Source organism: Bubalus bubalis, chromosome 15 (genome assembly GCF_019923935.1).
Source record: "Bubalus bubalis isolate 160015118507 breed Murrah chromosome 15, NDDB_SH_1, whole genome shotgun sequence".
NCBI lineage: Eukaryota > Metazoa > Chordata > Mammalia > Artiodactyla > Bovidae > Bubalus > Bubalus bubalis.
In genome coordinates, this window is record NC_059171.1 from 11,033,478 (window position 1) to 11,052,903 (window position 19,426).

The 19,426-nt window shown below is 38.6% G+C and overlaps 1 long non-coding RNA gene across 1 annotated transcript in view; it reads right to left on the bottom strand.

Annotated features, from left to right (window-relative positions):
• Window positions 1-214: 214 nt before the first annotated feature.
• The window catches only part of LOC123329420, a 135,722-nt gene continuing 116,510 nt past the window's right edge, over window positions 215-19,426 (bottom strand). The window contains exon 3 of the long non-coding RNA XR_006544825.2: window positions 215-471. This is a non-coding gene — a long non-coding RNA (uncharacterized LOC123329420). The remainder of the gene's footprint in view (window positions 472-19,426) is intronic.

Sequence of the window (19,426 nt, forward strand, 5' to 3'; positions counted from 1 at the left end):
GAAATTGGTAAATATAATCAGTGATGTCAAAATATTTGTGACGACATACAGCACTGAAAATAAGTGCTAACATGCTTCTACACAGATGCATATTTATTTATTACACACGTGTACTTCTAAAGCATGAAAAACTACTAGGTCTAAATAACTAGTAAATTGTAATCAACATAGAAAAGACTAACACAAGAAATAATGTGAGCATCACCAGGCAAGATGTTGGGTATAACACTTAAACATATGGAGTATGCTCTCATCACAGAAAGGTTTTTATTGACCCCTACACAGGCTGAGGCAGCTTCCCTACTGGGAAACATGATTTTAGAGTGTTCAAGTGAAGCCAAGAAAATCGGAGACTGCATCCTTCAGAGCCAGTCATGATCTTCTCATCCATGGGAGTCAAGAGCATATTTCCACGGATAATCATTTATGGATGACCACGCACTGTCCTCTCAGGGGTCTGCTTGTTGAACTCTGTATCAGAGAACAAGGTTATTAATTGTGCTTACAAAGAAATATATAGGTAAATACATAAAACACATTAACATTTTAATAATAACTTCTGGGTCCTTTAAAACATGCTTGTTTCAGTAAAGATCACCTAAGTTTTTGTGGCAAGGAGGAAATGTCTCTCCAACCTTGGGTGAATAATTCATAGTGTAGTCCCTGGCCTTAATACAGTGCTTGGATTCATGAATGTTGGACCAAATTAAATGCTAAGATAAGGAGGGATTGATTTGAATGAGATATTCTCTGTGACTTGGGGGGTAATAATTAGACACATTTGTGTTATATCATAGAGATAGCTGACTGTTATGATTGCTCAATCAAGCCCTATCTATAGCAGTATGAGATGAGGCGGTACGAAACTTAAAACTTAGTATGTTCCCTGAATAAATAGGCATCCACAGGAGTGATAAAGTCATGGATATAATAATGACCACATTCTCATACAGTTTTGTAAGAGACAAGCCTGTAGTAGATGGAGAGGGGCTATGGGAATGAAAATGAGACCATACTACACAATTCACTCTTTAGCATGTGTGCGTGAGTTCTGTACTTGCATTTCAATTTTTAAAAGTTATCTGAGTGTTCTCTTTTCATGCATTCATTTCATATCCCTTTGGAGTATAAAAGGATGATCCACAGCAGCAATCCTCAAAATCTTCTCATCTCAATCATTCTTTGCACTCTTGGAAAATTATTGTGGACACCAGTGAGATTTTTCTTTTTAAAGTATTTTACTTATTATTTATTTCAGAGGAATGATAGAAGTCCAGAATATGTTAAAATGTCTATACTTTCTTAATCAAGAAACAATACAAAGATTTGTGAAGAATGGCATGTTGAAACATTCTTTTTTATTTCTTTCAATATCTGACTCAATAGAAGACAAGTGGATTCTTATATCTTTGCATTCCAAGTGTGGAGCTATGCTATTTAGTTGAAGCATATGAAGAAAACCCTGCCTCATACAAATTTTAGAGAAGGGAGAAGCATTGGAATAGTCCCTTCAGAAAATAGTATTTTCAGAAAATTATGGACATTTCTTTTGGACAGTACTGAAACTCAGCAAATGGTGATTTCGTAAAGTTATTTTTAATATGGAATATGAAACCCCATTAATGGGCGCAATGTATTTTTTTGTACCTAATAAATCAAAACTCTTCTGTATCACTAGTATTTTGAAAGATTTTTTAAACCCATAGATGATTTTATAACACTCTGCATTGATAATTTGAAAAATATTAGTTTACCAACTTCCAAATATTAACATGTTTTGTTTTCAAATGTCATAGCACATCATGTACCCTTTGCAAAAACTTCACCACAGCCTCATGAAAATGAGTGAAAAAGGCAAATATCAATACTATCTTCGTATTACTGTGAACGTTGTTCGGATCTTGCAGACTTCCCAAGTGTACCTGGACCACACTTTGAGAACCACTGATTTACTTTCTGAGGTCTTAATGAAATAGCTGTAACCATCGATACACATCCTACTTCATGTGAGGAAAAAGCAGTTTGTTTTCCAAGAAGCAGGTTGGGAATCTCCTTGAACATCAACAGGACCATGTGTCTGCCCTGGGCTCTTGGGCAGAGGAGGTACTTCCCACAGAATGTGTGTAGTCCTGAAATAAATGTTTTGAATCTTTCCATATAAAAAAAGTATTGTAAATATGTTTAAAAACTTTTTTTTCCTTGCTTAACAAAAAAAAAAAGATCCAGGAAATCAAGTTTCAATTGTTCTAAATGTGATTATGGGAAATTTAAAAGTATATAAAGGATGAAATTACTTACACACAGAGAACATACTGCTTAACCTGGTTTTCATAAGTACATACAGTGGTCTTAAAACTAGTTATTTGCCAATATTTTTATATAATTTAGCATCGATGCCTAACTCATTGCATACGAGTGACATTTTAGAGAGGTCTGGGGAGTGCTTCAGCAGTGGGGGAAAGAAGGTCCTCTTTGCTGCTGGGCCAGATCATGACTATAATTCTGTTATGTAATTAAGGTTTTTTGTTGTTCTTTGTTTTGGGCTTCCCAGGTGGTTCTGGTGGTTAAGAACCCACTTGCCAGTTCAGAAGACATAAGAGACACAAGCTCGATCCCTGGGTTGGGAAGATCTACTGGAGTAGAAATAGCAACCTGCTCCGGTATTCTTGCCTGGAAAATTCTGTGGACAAAGGAGCCTGGTGGACTACAGTCCATAAGATCACAGGGAGTCAAACACGACTAAAGCGACTTAGCACACACACCCATTGTTGTTGTTTAGTTGCTCAGTTGTGTCCGACTCTTTGCGACTCCATGGACTGTAGCCCTCCAGGTTCCTATCCATGGCATTTCCCAGACAGGAATACTGGAGTGGGTTGCCATTTCCTTCTCCAGGGGATCTTCCTGACCCAGGGATTGAACTTGCATCTCCTGCATTGGCAGGCTGATTCTTTACCACTGAGCCACCAGAGAAGCCCCATAATTAAAGTTATCTCCATCTATAATATTAAACATTTTTTTAAAGAGAAAGGTCTGCATCAACAACTCATGTATAAGATTACTGTATTTCTTGACTATGGGGAAAATGAAAGAAGATACAAGTGAATCTAGAATGAATGAATGACTGAAGAAAACAGCTCTTTCTGATGTACCTTGCATGACTGGACCATTGTTCCCTTATTAATTTCAAATTTTGTAATAAGTCAAAATGAAGCCTAAATAGGAAATAAAGTCAACCTCATATTAAGGTTTTGGGAAAAATACAATGACTGCCTATATTAAAATAAATGAACCTTCTTATATGATTTTTCGAGATTGACAACTGACCAAAACCTATTACATACATTACATAGTACAATAAAAATAGCTGCTCTGGTTAGTCAGAAAGTCTTTGCAGCTGCAGGGGCAGTTCTTGGAAATAAAGTTTGTGTTTACACAGGTGCAGCCATATTTAACAACAAAAAAAAATTTATGCACTATGCAAACAGCTGCCTGTCTGTTTTGTTTGGCAGAGCCTTTTCCAACTGAAACAATTTGTATCAAGCCCGTTGCTCTGTGATACCTATGTAAACAATGCAGAAACGCTCCTGTGCAAGGATGAGGCTTCTTGTAGTGTGTCTTTTAGACAAACTATTAAAGCAGGAAGCACTTGATCGGAGCCTGCTAAGAAAACTGTGCCCTTAGTGAAATACTTACCATCTAATATATGTGCATTAGCTGCTGGAGAAGCATTAAGTTTGCAGGGAGCAACTATCAGGGGCTTCCTCTAACTCTAGTAATTTGAAGGCAATAATGACTAGCAGAGGGATTAAAAAACTTGAACATTTTTTCCTTAGCAAATCAGTATTCTATTCCAGTTTTAGTTGCATTGTATAGATTATTTCCCAGACTATCTAATTATAAAATATATATTCTTTGATTATGTTACTACTAAGAATTAATTAGAGGCATTATATTTAAAAAGTCACATATATTTATAAAATTATATTTAGATATAGGCATTTGATTTATTTTCTTAAAAAACCAACATAACTTATACCTTATGCAATTTATTCATATTGATGTAAGAAATTCATTTTTGTTGTTTTTTTTTTATTTAATTTTTAAATTTTATATTAGGGTACAGTTGACTTACATCTCTTAAAGAGATGGGAATACCAGACCATCTTACCTGTCTCCTGAGAAACTTGTATGCACGTCAAGAAGCAACAGTTAGAACCCTGTATGGAACAACTGATTGTTTCAAGATCGAGAAAGAAGTATGACAGGGCTGTCTGCTGTGACCTTATTTGTTTAACCTATACACTGAGTACATCATGAGAAATGCTGGGCTGGATGAGTTACAAGCTGGAGTCAAGACAGGTGGGAGGAACATCAATAACCACAGATATGCAGGTGATACCACTCTAATGGCAGAAAGCAAAGAGGACCTAAAGAGACTCTGGATGAGGGTGAAGGAAAAGACTGAAAGAGCCACCTTAAAATTAAATATTAAAAAAACTAAGATCATGGCATCTGGCCCCAGTACTTCACAGCAAACAGAAGGGGAAAAGGTGGAAGTAGTGACAGATTTCCTCTTCTTGGGCTCTAAAACCACTGTGGATGGTGACTGCAGCCATGAAATCAGAAGACCATTGTTTCTTGGCAGGAAAGCTATGACAAACCTAGACAGTTTGTTGAAAAGCAGAGACATTACTCTGCTGACAAAGGTCCATGTGGTCAAGGCCATGGTGTTCCCAGTGGTCACATATGGTTGTGAGAGCTGGACTATGAAGAAGGGGCAAAATGCCAAAGAATTGATGCTTTCAACTGTAGTGTTGGAGAAGACCCCTGAAACTCCATAGAACAGCAAGGAGATCAAACCAGTCAATCTTAAGGGAAATCAACCCTGAATACTTGTTGGAAGGACTGATGCTGAAGCTGAAGCTCCAGTATTTCGGGCACCTGTTGCAAACAGCAGACTCATTGGAGAAGACCCTGATGCCGGGGAAGATTGAGGGCAGAAGGATAAGGGGACGACCGAGAATGAGATGGCTGGATGGCATCACCGATGCAATAGACACGAAACTGGACAAACTTTGGGAGATGGTGAGGGACAGGGAGGAATCGCAAAGAGTCGGATATGACTGGATGACTGAACAACAACAACAGTGGACTTACAGTGTCGTGTTAGTTTCAGGTATACAGAGAAGTGATTCAGTTATACATGGACATATATCCATTCTTTTTCAGATTATTTTCCCATATACGCTATTACAGATGTCCCATGTGCTATACAGTAGGTTCTTGTTGGTTAAAACATCAGAAATTCTTTATAGTGTGGTGGAAAGAGTTGCTTTATTTTCAATTCCAATGTTTATGTTAAATTTAACCATCTTTTCCAATGTTTCAATAGTGATAAACACATTCCAAACACTAACTGTGTAGGCACTGAGAACATAGTAGTGAATAAAAGAAGACAAAAACTGTCACCCTGAAGACCAAATGTGCTTCAGAAGAATGTTAGAAGTTAACTGCTGTGAGCTTTGTGAAAAATTAGTATAATATAATCAGAAATATGAGTGATCTAAAGAGGAAATGACAAGGGATGAGACAGCAGTGATGAAAGGAATAGATCCAAACTAAGTTTACCAGAGATCAAATTGCCAGCATCCTTTGGATCATACAAAAGCAAGAGAATTCAAAAAGATCCTCTACTTCTGCTTCACTGACTACGCTAAAGCCTCTGACCAGGGGATCACGACAAACGGTGGGAAATTCTTAAAGAGATGGGAATACCAGACCACCTTGCATGCCTCCTGAGAAATCTGTATGCAGGTGAAGAAACAACAGTTAGAACCGAACATGGAACAACAGACTGGTTCCAAATTGGGAAAGGAGTTCGTCAAGGCTGTGTATTGTCACCCTGCATATTTAACTTATATGCAGAGTACATCATGCAAAATGCCGGGCTGGATGAAGCACAAGCTGGAATCAAGATTGCTGAGAGAAATATCAGTAACCTCAGATGTGCAGATGACACAACCCTTATGGCAGAAAGCAAAGAGGAACTAAAGAGCCTCTTGATGAAGGTGAAAAAGGAGAGTGAAAAAGTTGGCTTAAGACTTAACATTCAGAAAACTAAGATCATGGCATCTGGTCCCATCCCTTCATGCCAAATACATGGAGAAACAATGGAAACTGGCAGACTTTATTTTCTTTTGCTCCAAAATCACTGCAGATGGCTACTGCAGCCATGAAATTAAAAGATGTTCATTCCTTGGAAGAAAAGCTATGACAAACCTAGACAGCATATTAAAAAACAAACACATCACTTTGCCAACAAAGGTCCATCTAGTCAAGGCTATGGTTTTTCCAGTGGTCATGTACGGATGTGAGAGTTGGACCATAAATAAGCCTGAGAACCAAAGAATTGATGCTTTTGAACTGTGGTGTTGGATAAGACTCTTGAAAGTCCCTTGGACTGCAAGGAGATCCAACCAGTCCCTCCTAAAGGAGATCAGTCCTGGGTGTTCATTGGAAGGACTGATGTTGAAACTGAAACTCCAATACTTTGGCCAACTGATGCAAAGAACTGACTCATTAGAAAAGACCCTGATGCTGGGAAAGATTGAAGACAGGAGAAGGGGATGACAGAGGATGAGATGGTTGGATGGTATCACTGACTCAATGGACATGAGTTTGAGTAAACTCCAGGAGTTGGTGATGGACAGGGAGGCCTGGCGTGCTACAGTCCATGGGATCGCAAAGAGTCAGACACGACTGAGCGACTGAACTGAACTGAACTGATGACTGATGACTGAGGATCCTTTCTAGTGTAGGATCCCAAGTATGGCCTAAAAATTCTCAAATATATGAGGCAACTGTGATCCTGAATTCTCTGGTATATGTATAGAAATTGTAGCATGTTGAAATGCTCCACGGTGTAGAACATATTTCTATATCTTTATAAACATTCTCTCTTTTTTTTATTATTATTATTTTTTTGCTTTTTCTTTTTTTTTTAATTTTATTTTATTTTTAAACTTTACAATATTGTATTGGTTTTGCCAAATATCAAAATGAATCCGCCACAGGTATACATGTATACATGGTTATACATATAAACTTTTAGAAAACTATTTTAGCTGTTTAGAACATAGGTCTTAAGTTACTTTAATTCATTAAATTGAAATTTCTATTTGTTTAGTTTTATATTGCAGTTTAAGTTCTGTGCTGCGCTGTGCTTAGTCAGTCAGTCATGTCTGACTCTTTACAATCCCATGGACTATAGCCTTCCAGGCTCCTCTGGAATTCTCCAGACAAGAACACTGGAGTGGGTTGCCATGCCCTCCTCCAAGGGGTCTTCCCAACTCAGGGATAGAACCCAGGTCTCCCACATTTCATGTGGATTCTTTATAGTCTCAGCCACAATTCTTTAGCTGAAAGTTATATGTATTCTTGGATATATCAGACTGTTACTGTATTTTCAGGGTCCTGGCTAATCCTAAACAAGCAACAGGTTTCTTGAATGTGATGAAGTCAAACGAATAAATAGGCATAAAGTTCTTCATTTTGTGCTGTACTCTAAGATCCTGCAGACACCAGTTCTAAATTCTATGCTACTAGCTAAATAGTTTAAATGAAATGTCCATCAGGAAATCCAAAACACTGGCCTACAAAATATCCAAGACATACTAGCTGTGTCCTGAGGCTAATGTGGGAATTCCAGTAAGATTTTTTGCTGCTGCTGCTAAGTCACTTCAGTCGTGTCCGACTCTGTGTGACCTCACGGACGACAGCCCACCAGGCTCCCCCGTCCCTGGGATTCTCCAGGCAAGAACACTGGAGTGGGTTGCCATTTCCTTCTCCAATGCATGCAAGTGAAAAGTGAAAGTGAAGGCGCTCAGTCTTCTCCGACCCTCAGCGACCCCATGGACTGCAGCCTTCCAGGCTCCTCCATCCATGGGATTTTCCAGGCAAGAGTACCGGAGTGGGGTGCCATTGCCTTCTCCAAAGATTTTTTAAAATCACAGTAATAAATCATATCAGTGTCAGCAATACACATGCTAACAAATGCTTGATTTTTCTAGGCTTCTAGAACCTGAATGCAAGGGAAGTTACTGGAATATCTTTCCAGAGACTTTCAAGTTGAAACAATGAGGAAAACAGAGCTAACATCCTACAAAGAGCTTTCCTCATTACCCTTCTTCAGAATGACTCTTCTATGATATATAGCTACTCTCTCAGGAGTAATCCACAAAAATAGCTCAAGGGAATGGGCTACGATCTTTGTATTGTTAATTACTTTTCAAAGTGTGATTTCTTAGCCAGACCTTACTTTTTCTTGGAAATTTATTATTTTCCCATAATGAGTATATCTCTGATTTGTGAAGAAAATGGATGAGGTTTCCATGCAGAGGTAGAAACCAATGAAGAAAACCCTCCTGTCTTTTACTCTTCCCTCTACCTTTTTCCCTTTTCCTTCTTAGTTTTTACTGCTTGCCCTGGTAATAAGTGTTTTTTTGTGAAAAGTCTTTAAAAGTAAAAAATGTATGAAGAGGATAATTAAAATCCCTAAGAATCCTACAATCCAGGGATGAATACTTCTAAATTTTGGTATATTTCTCCCTATATTTTCATGGAGGTTTTTTTTTTTTTTTTTAACATTAGCAGTATTAATAAGTAGGCTTTCTGGGCCAAAGAGAAAAAGTTTGTTTGTGGTTCTTAATGGATTCTGCTTTTATTCTCAGGCAGACACTGACTCACATTTCTATCATGAATAAAGGTGCTCATCTCATTGTAACCTTGCTAGTATTGTGTGCTTTTTAAAAAAAAAATATATATATATATATATATTTTCCTGTATTTAAAGTTAATTTAACTTATACATCTTAATTACTAAAATGTTAGTTTTGTCACATTAAAGTTAATCTTATTCAGTAATTATTTATATGTTACATTGTTTTTCTCACTGATGTGTATCTTTATATTTTAATACTAACTCTACATTTTCATAATGGTGGCAAATGTTTCCCATTTTTCCATTTACCTTTTAGTTGTAATAATTTGTTTAGGGGATAGAAGTTGTTAATGATTATATAGTCTAATGGGTTGATCTTTTTATTTGTGGGTTTTTTATTTGCTTGTATGTTTGTAAGAACATTATACATTCAAAGATCAAAAGAAATTCACTTGCAATTTGTAAGTTTTCTCTTATAGTTTTCTATTAGTAAAATTTAATTGCTTAATTGATCTGGAACTAATTGGGGGCCTGTGAGTTGAGGATTTGGCATTTCTTATCTCTTTATCCTGATTTATTTTCTTCAGAGTGCCTATCACTGCCTGCTATTATATTATTCACTTTCTCTTATTGTCACTCAAGCGTTTGATGCTGGAGGCAGAGCTTTTGTCTATTTGGCCCACTGCTATATCCACAGTGACTGAAACAGTGCTTAGTCACATATGTGATCCCCAAAAAGTATTTGTTGAATGGATGAATGTTGTATAAAATAATTATTTTGTAAAAAAAATAGCTTATTCTCCTTGAAATTTCCCACTGAAAACAAAATTTCATCATTATGGTTATTGTAGTTGAACTGGACCAAGCTTTTGAAAGTAACTTTTCATTAGTATGACTCAAATCAGTAGAATTGACAATAATTTCATTTTATAGATGAGCTAACCAAGTTGGGAAATGAAGACCGGCTCATCACACTTGAACTCAGAATTCTTGGTCCCTATTTTTATTTAACAATTTCAATCATTTATAGAAGAGCAAATGATCTTGTGAAAAAAAGTAGAACCACTTTTTTACTTTTCACTTCAAATTTCTGAGAGTAACAAATTTTATATGCCAACTGTTTATCCCTATTAGAGTCTTTGAAACCAACATTCAAAATATATTTTTGTTGTCTCATAAAAATTTTTTCAAATTTTTGTGTAAAAATAACTTAATTATACCAATTAAAACTTAATTATATGATTAAGGCTTAATTATGCCAATTTTGTTCATAACTGTACATAAACTCAATGAATTTGTGAGCTTTTCCCCTCCTCTAGAGGATTAAAAATTATACATGTTTCATTCAAAACACCAAAGCAGTTTCTCTATACTGTTCTTTTTCAATATTATAATACAAAAATATCACCAAGCCTTAAAAAATGGGATAGAATAAATATTTCAGATTGCTAAAGGAGTCTATGCTTCTATGAGAAAATAATCCACTTTTGCAAGTGATACAGATACTTTGTATTGCAATAAACAGAGTTATATGTTCCAGAAGATAATCAAGCATAAACTTTGGATTTCTACATCTTTCAAAATTACTCTCCAAATCCAAATTCACCCAGCAATTTTTATTCGTTTTTACCAAATGTTAAGTGAAGTTGTAATTCTGTGGAAGAATACATGGTGATGAACTCATTGTTAGGAATTACTTAAACAGCAAGTGAAAGACAAATAAATCTCTCTGTATTTCCTTAATTATTTTTTAGCAAGTTTTATTTCATTTAGTGTCTTAAACATTATTCTCCTGGAGATCCGAATATAAGTTCTTATTAAGAGACAAACATTGTTTTACTCTGTGGTGTGACTTAGCCATTCTTTCTGAAAAATACCTTTATATCTGTCATCCAAGTCGTTGCACATTACTTTAAGACATTTGTTTCTTAGAATACTAAATTATGTATTTTTATCCCCACTTCCATGCTCCTTTTCTTTCCTTATCTGAAAGTGCATTGTATCCTGCGAAGAAAACGAAAAGCCTAACTTTTCCTGAAATAAACTTCTTAACTTTATCTTTCCTTTGGATGAGCCAAAATGCAGAACATTTTTATTTACTCATTTATGTGCTTGTTTCTCTGTGGCAGCATATAGGGAAAAACACGGATGCAGAGTAAAAAGCTCTGCATCGGAACTAAGGTTCTATTGCTATCACTGCCACTACTTCCCACATCTATCAATATAGTTCTTGAATACTGGCTATATGCCAGTTGCTGTGGTAAATTATTTCCTTATATTCTTTCATCAAATCCCTTCAAAAACTGTTTTACAGATAAGTAGCCTGAAGTTCCAGGAATTAAGTAATTTTTCCAGGATCACTAGCCTTGCAAGCAACAGTGCTGTGATTAGAAACTGGGTCTTTCTGCTGTAGACTCTTAACATGATGCTCAGCTGCATTGCCTTCTCTGTGCCTCAGTGGCTCATCTGTAAATGAGAGGGTCTCTGTAGGTTTTAGGTTTGAGTTTTGTTGAGCCTCCAAATTCCTTTTGCCAAGGAACAAAAACATGAGATAAAAGCTCAGTACTCTGGTACAAGCAGGGGAGGGCAGTCCCAAAGTCTTCCCTCTCGCCCTTCCCTGAGGCTCAGGAGCCAACTCTCCAGAACCCTAGAACTCCTTAGAATATTATTTGAAGACCCTGGCTACTCTAGCTACCTTCAGAGTATTTTCTGGCTCTACAAGTTCCTGCTGAACTGAAGAAACGCGTATTTTAAAAAAAGAACTAGTAATAGATTCACTTAAAGAAGCAGCAGTCTGGTTCGCTATTCCATTTCCCTTAGATTTCCTCTTTTGAGAGGATTAAGTGTTTTAATACATTAACACACATATGAAGAGACTAAGTTATCATTTTAAGTAGTAGCTTCCCATTTCTCTTTCTAAGAACAGAAGAAACATAAACATCATTCATGGATCATAAAAAATAAGGATATAATTAAGTATAAATATGAACTTGATCATTAGTAGGTTGTACCTCTTATTTCTCATTGTTTTACTGAAGTTCATGTTTGCTGGTGGCAACACTTGGCAAGAATATAAGAAATTAAAACTAAGTGAGTGGATGAAATCCTTTCATTCATTTACAATTTATTCTACTCCTGTAACAGCACGTCCATCATAGTCTTGAGTTTTAGTTCTCTGCTTGCCAACCTGATTGGAAAAACATGGCAAAGAACAAGATGCTTCCAAAAGCAGCTGCAGAAACATGTGCTGTGAGTAGACATGAAAAATTCAACTCTGCAAGTGTGAGCTGAGCACCTATTATGTGCAGTCACTATGATAGGAGCTTGCTGGGCCCAGGAGATCCAAAGTCAGGGTCTCTGTTCCCAGGGGAAATGCCACATGCTGCAGCAGCCACATTAACCATGAGTAAGTACCCAAAGTGCTTGCCAAAAACGATAGCCCAGAGGTGGAGAGGGTGATCAGCTCCGAATAGCAGATTCCTGGATTGCATTTGAACTTGACCTAAAGGTCAAGTGAATGTGGGAAGGGTCTCTAACGTTGAAGGCCTTTATAAGTTTGCGCTTCCCAGGTGGCACTGATGATAAAGAACTCATCTGTCAATGCAGGAAACAAGAGACAGGGGTCAATTGCTGGGTCAGAAGGATTCCCTGGAGGGCATGGCACCCCCCCTCCAGTATTCTTGTCTGGAGAATCCAGTGGTCAGAGGAGCCTGGCGGGCCACACTCCATGGCGTTGCTTGGCCACGGTCTCAGCTTTCATTGCAGCACAATGCCATCATGTACCGCTCTAATCATTCCTAAAAACGTTGTCCTTGAGATGGCTCAAATCTGCTTCCTCTCCTCCATGCATCCCACTTCTGTGGGTTCACACTCCTTCCCATTGAATGACCAAAATAGGGCCCTAGATGTTCCTACCGCTTCTAGGTCTTCCTGCTTATTTTCCAATATCTTCTCCCCATCAAAGAGCCGCTCAAAGAACTTTCAAAAAGTGAACATCTGATTATATCATCCTTCAGATTTCACTGGCTTTTCATTGCCATCACACACAAAAAAATCCAAACCCTGTATGGCATAGCTTGTCTGGTGTTTTATCCCATCCCTAAATGACTTTTAAACTTATTCTTGAAGTTCCTCAACTTACACTGTGTTAAACTTGCACAGAACTGGGCTCAAGGACTTCAATGATTCATGCTGCTCTACATCTTTGCTCTTTCACTCCACTCCTTTACTGACTAACTCATTTGTCTCTTGGGTCCTTGTTTGGATGTTGCCTGATCTTAAAGGCCTTCTGTGACCCCACACCTAGATTAAATTCTCTTTCTATGAATTCCCACAGCCCCTATAATTATCACTGTTGCAGTCAAATTGCTCTGTATTACTTTGCTTGTTTACTTATCTATGTCAGACTAGGACTGTGCTCTGTGAAAGATGAAAGGAAAGAAGGAAGGGAAGAAGGAAGGAAAGCAAGAATTTAGGCAATAGAAATGAGAGTCATCCCCCCTTATTCAGAAGGCAATGCAGGAATAAGATAGCAGCAGTAGACACTACATGAATGCACATCTGATTAAAAAAAAAAAAAAAAAACACTCTCCTGTAGAGAAATACATTTCAATGGAAATTAGTTGTCAGGTCAGACTTTACATTCAAGGGTTGAGAGTGAAATAAGGGTAGATATGTCTATATGTGTTGGTTTCCCTGGTAGCTCAGTTGGTAAAGAATCGCCTGCAATGCAGGAGACCTAGGTTCGATCCCTGGGTGGGGAAAATCCCCTGGAGAAGAAAATGGCAACCCACTCCAGTATTATTTCCTGGAAAATCCCTTAGACAGAGAAGCCTGGCGGGCTACAGTCCATGGGGGTCACAGAGTCAGACACGACTGAAGCGAGTAAACCACCACCATGTCTATATGTATAGCAGTAAAAATCTGCCTTTAATGTCTTATCTAGACCTTGTGCTGTAACATAGTATATCTCCCCCACCCCAAGAATAAATTTCCTAGCCCCAGTAGAGAGAACACTATGTGGGATGACCCCTTGGTATAAGGGCTTCCCAGGTGGTGCTAGTGGTAAAGAACCTGCCTGCCAATGCAGAAAACATAAGAGACACAGGTTCTGATCCCTGATTGGGAAGGTCCCCTGGAGGAGGGCATGGCAACCCACTCCAGTATTCTTGCCTGGAGAAACTCACGGGCAGAAGAGCCTGGGTTCTGAACACTGAACAAATTAGGGAAAAGGTATTTGTTTTTGGAGTATGTTCTGACATTAGATACAGTTGGTAGAAAAAATGGGACATTTATACTCAAGAGAAAGAAACTTAAAACTTAGATTAAGACCTGTCCTCTGCTGCTGCTGCTGCTGCTAAGTCACTTCAGTCATGTTCGACTCTGTGTGACCCATAGATGGAAGCCCACCAGGCTCCCCCATCCCTGGGATTCTCCAGGCAAGAACACTGGAGTGGGTTGCCATTTCCTTCTCCAATGCATGAAAGTGAAAAGTGAAAGTGAAGTCTCTCAGTCATGTCCGACCCTCAGCGACCCCATGGACTGCAGCTTTCCAGGCTCCTCCGTCCACGGGATTTTCCAGGCAAGAGTACTGGAGTGGGGTGCCGTTGCCTTCTCCCAAGACCTGTCCTCAGTGAAGCTCAAATCCCTAACTGGATTGTGGGATATTTTCAAAAGTGTTAATATTTTAAGAAAATATTGAGAAACATCCACTCTCTGAGCTTTATTCACTGAATAGGACTGAATTTAGTAGAGTTTATCATCACCCATCAAGCAGATATTATTTTTTTTAAGAATCTTTCCTTTAAAATATTTGAACACCACCTTCGCTCTTTTCTTCATAGCATTTGCCTAAATTCTATGACTCTTTCATTGGTATCTTTTCGCATCTAGGATTCTACATTAACAAGAGGTTTGTGCTGGCTCTTGGCAGATTTTATTATGTAATGCTTTTTTAACTACTCAGTGGCTTCAGCTTGACTAGAATCTTAGCAACCTCTCACTGTCTCAGTCGGCAATGCCTTTCATCAAGAATAAGGACATTAAAGGAGTAAAAAAAAAAAAAGAAAAAAAATTAAATGAAACATGTGTTTTAAGAGATTTGAATAAGATATTTTAGTAAGTCAATTTCATGTCACCATCTTGAAAATTTACAACAGTCAGCAATGTAAACATGCACTTCACAAACGCCAGCAGCTTGCAGACTGCAAAGTTCATCTACTCATTCAGTGAGGCAGATGTTTCATTTAATACTCTTCATACTATAGATTAGGATTATTTTTTTCTTTTTCTCTTTTTTTTTTTTTGAAAGGAGTGGGGGAAAAAATTCCCTGACATGCTACTAATATCATCTCACACTGAAGGCCAGATGGCAAAAATGCAAAGGCTGCAGCTTGGTTTATGTACTATATTGCAGGGGGAAAGGAATTTTGTTTCAAAATGAGTTTCAGCTTGATCATTTGTTACTCTAATCTAAACATGAGTCAATGAGTAAAGTAGTACCAGCCAAACTTCAAAAAGTTCTTGAGAGTAAGTGCTTTAAAATGCAATACATCTGGGAAAAGCGCCTTACAGCATCTCGACCTACCCCATCCGGAAGAAACAGAACATAAAACTTGGGTGGCTGCTTTAGTGAGAACCCTTTACAGAGATACTTAGTCAAAAAAAATATTATGTTGTACTTTGGTCACTTTTTTTTTTTCTGACCCCATCCTGGAGCTTGGGGAATCTTAAGTTCCCAACCAGGGATAGAACTTATACCCCCTACAGTGGTAGCATGGAGTCTTAGCCACTGGGCCACCAGGGAATTTCTCCTGTCACTTGTCTTCACGGAAAATTTGGAAACGCTTCATCCTTCTGTTTATAACATTGTTTGCATCATTGGCATTTTGTGTTATGACTAGCTTTAGAGTTACATCCATTTATCCACATCTGTGGTTTTTATTGGTCAGTCATTGAGTGGTATCCAATTCTTTGCAACTTGGACTTGGACTGCAGCACATCATGCTTCCCTATCCCTTACCATCTTTCAGGGTTTGCCCAAACTAATGTCCATTAAGTCTGTGATGCCATCCAACCTAGAGGAGGCAAAAGGAACCCCACTCCAGTACTCTTGCCTGGAAAATCCCATGGATGGAGGAGCCTGGTAGGCTGCAGTCCATGGGGTCGCTAAGAGTCAGACACAACTAAGCTACTTCACTTTCACTTTTCACTTTCATGCATTAGAGAAGGAAATGGCAACCCACTCCAGTGTTCTCACCTGGAGAATCCCAGGGACGGAAGAGCCTGGTGGGCTGCTGTCTATGGGGTCACACAGAGTCGAACACGACTAAAGTGACTTAGCAGCAGCAGCCATCCAACCAGCTCATCCTCTGTCAGCCCCTTCTCTTCTTGACTTAAATCTTTCCCAGCATCAGGGTCTTTTCTAATGAGTAGTCTCTTCGCATCACATGATGAAAGTATTGGAGCTTTAGCTTCAGCATCAGTCCTTCCAATGAATATTCAAGGTTGATTTCTTTTTAGGATTTACTGGTGTGATCTCCTTGTTGTCCAACAGACTCTCAAAAGTCTTCTCCAGCACCACAGTTCAAAAGCATCAATTTTTTAGTACTCAGCCTTCTTTAAGGTCCAGCTTTCACAACTGTACATGACTAATGGAAAAACCAGAGCTTTGACTATATGGACCTTTGTCAGTAAAGTAATGTCTCTGCTCCTTAATTCGCTATCTAGGTTGGTCATAGCTTTTCTTCCAAAGAGTAAGCGCCTTTTAATTTCAGGGCTGCCGTCACCATCCACAGTGATTTGGAGTCAAGAAAATAAAGTCTGTCACTGTTTCCCCATCTATTTACCATGAAGTGATGGGAACAGATACCATGATCTTAGTTTTTTGAATGCTGAGTTGTAAGCCAGCCTTTTCACTCTATTCTTTCACTGTCATCAAGAGGTTCTTTACTTCCTCTTGGCTTTCTGCCATAAGGGTGGTGTCATCTGCATATCTGAGGTTGTTGATAGTCTCCCAGCAATCTTGATTCCAGCTTGTGCTTCATCCAGCATGGCATTTCTCATGATTTACTCTGCATATAAGTTAAATAAACAGGGTTACAATATACAGCCTTGATGAACTCCTTCCCCAATTTGAAACCAGTCTGTTGTTCCATGTCTGGTTCTAACGGTTGTTTCTTGACCTGAATACAGGTTTCTCAGGAGGCAGGTAAGATGGTCTGGTATTTCCGTCTCTAAGAATTTTCCACTGTTTATTGTGATCAGCACAGTCAAAGGCTTTAAAATAGTCAATGAAACAGAAGTAGATGTTTTTCTGTAATTCTCTTGCTTTTTCTATGATCCAACAGATGTTGGCAATTTACCTCTCATTCCTCTGCCTTTTCTAAATCCAGCTTGTACATCTGGAATTTCTTGGTTCACATACTGTTGAAGCCTGGCTTGGAGAATTTTGAGCATGATCTTGCTCATGTGAAATGAATGCAATTGTGCAGTAGTTGGAACATTCACTGGCATTGCCCTGCTTTGGGATTGGAATGAAAACTGACCTTTTCCACTCCTGTGGCCACTGCTGAGTTTTACAGATTTGCTGGCATGTTGAGTGTATCACTTTAACAGCATCTTTTAGGATTTGAGATAGCTCAGCTGGAATTCCATCACCTCCACTAGCTTCATTTGTAGTGATGCTTTCTAAGCCCCACTTAACTTCACACTCCAGGATGTCTGGCTCTTGGTGAGTGGCCACACCATCATGATTATCCGGGATATGAAGATCTTTTTTGTATAGTTCTGTGTATTCTTGCCACCTCTTCTTAATCTCTTTTGCTTCTTTTAGGTCCATATCATTTCTCCTCTCTATTGTGTTCATCTTTGCATGAAAATTTCCCTTGGTATCTCTAATTTTCTTGATGAGAACTCTAGTCTTTCCCATTCTATTGTTTTCCTCTGTTTCTTTGCATTTTTCACTTAGGAAGGCTTTCTTTTCTCCCCTTACTATTCTTTGGAACTCTGCATTCAGATAGGTTTATCTTTCCCTTTCTCCTGTGCCTTTAATTTTTATTCTTTTCTCAGCTATTTGTAAGGCCTCCTCAGACAACCATTTTGCCTTTCTGCATTTCTTTTTCTTGGGGATAGTTTTGATCACCGCTTTCTATATAGTGTTACGGACCTCTGTCCAAAGTTCTTCTGGCACTCTGTATATTAGATCTAATCCCTTGAATCATTTTGTCTCTTCTACTGTATAATATTAAGGGATTTGATTTAGGTCATACATGAATGGAGAAGGCAAGGGCACCCCAGTCCAGAACTCTTGCCTGGAAAATCTCATGGATGGAGGAGCCTGGTAGGCTGCAGTCCATGGGGTTGCTAAGAGTCAGACACAACTGAGCGACTTCACTTTTCACTTTCATGCATTGGAGAATGAAATGGCAACCCACTCCAGTGTTCTTGCCTGGAGAATCCCAGGGACGGGGGAGCCTGGTGGGCTGCCGTCTATGGGGTCACACAGAGTTGGACACGACTGAAATGACTTAGCAGCAGCAGCAGCAGCATACATGAATGGCCTAGTGGTTTTCCCTACTTTCCTCAATTTAACTCTGAATTTTGCAATAAGGAGCTCATGATCTGATCCACAGTCAGCTACAGGTCTTGTTTTTGCTGACTGTGTAGAATTTCTCCTTCTTTGGCTACAAAGAATATAATCAACCTGATTTCAGTATTGACCATCTTGTGATGTCCATGTGTAGAGTCATCTCTTGTGTTTCTGGAAGAAGGTATTTGCTATGACCAGTGCACTCTCTTAGCAAAACTCTGTTAGCCTTTGTCCTGCTTCATTTTGTACTCCAAGGCCAAACTTGCCTATTACTCTAGGTATCTCTTAACTTCCTGCTTTTGCATTCCTGTCCCCTATGATAAAAAGGACTTTTTTTTTTTTTTATGTTAGTTCTAGGTTTTCTCGTGGTTAAAAATGATAATTAATTTTACAAACTAAAAAGCTAGTTGTTAAGCTCCTAGTTCATTAAACATTGGTACTTGAAGGGACCAGCTCCACTTCTTATCTTCAGGGTTAAATTCAGAGCAAAATTCAGAGTTAAATTGAATAAAGTAAGGAAAACCATTAGGCCCCTATGGCCTAAATCAAATCCCTTACTATTCTACAGTGGAAATTACAAAAAGATTCAAGGGATTAGACCTGATAGAATGCCTGAAGAACTATGGACAAGGTTTGTAACATTGTACAGAAAAAGAAGATCATGGCATCCGGTCCCATCACTTCATGGGAAATAGATGGGGAAACAGTGGAAACAGTGTCAGACTATTTTTCTGGGCTCCAAAATCACTGCAGATGGTGACTGCAGCCATGAAATTAAAAGACACTTACTCCTTGGAAGGAAAGTTATGACCAAACTAGATAGCATATTCAAAAGCAGAGACATTACTTTGCCAACAAAGGTTCATCTAGTCAAGGCCATGGTTTTTCCTGTGGTCATGTATGGATGTGAGAGTTGGACTGTGAAGAAGGCTGAGCACCGAAGAATTGATGCTTTTGAACTGTGGTGTTGGAGAAGACTCTTGCGAGTCCCTTGAACTGCAAGGAGATCCAACCAGTTTGTTCTGAAGGAGATCAGCCCTGGGATTTCTTTGGAAGGAATGATGCTAAAGCTGAAACTCCAGTACTTTGGCCACCTCCTGCAAAGAGTTGACTCATTG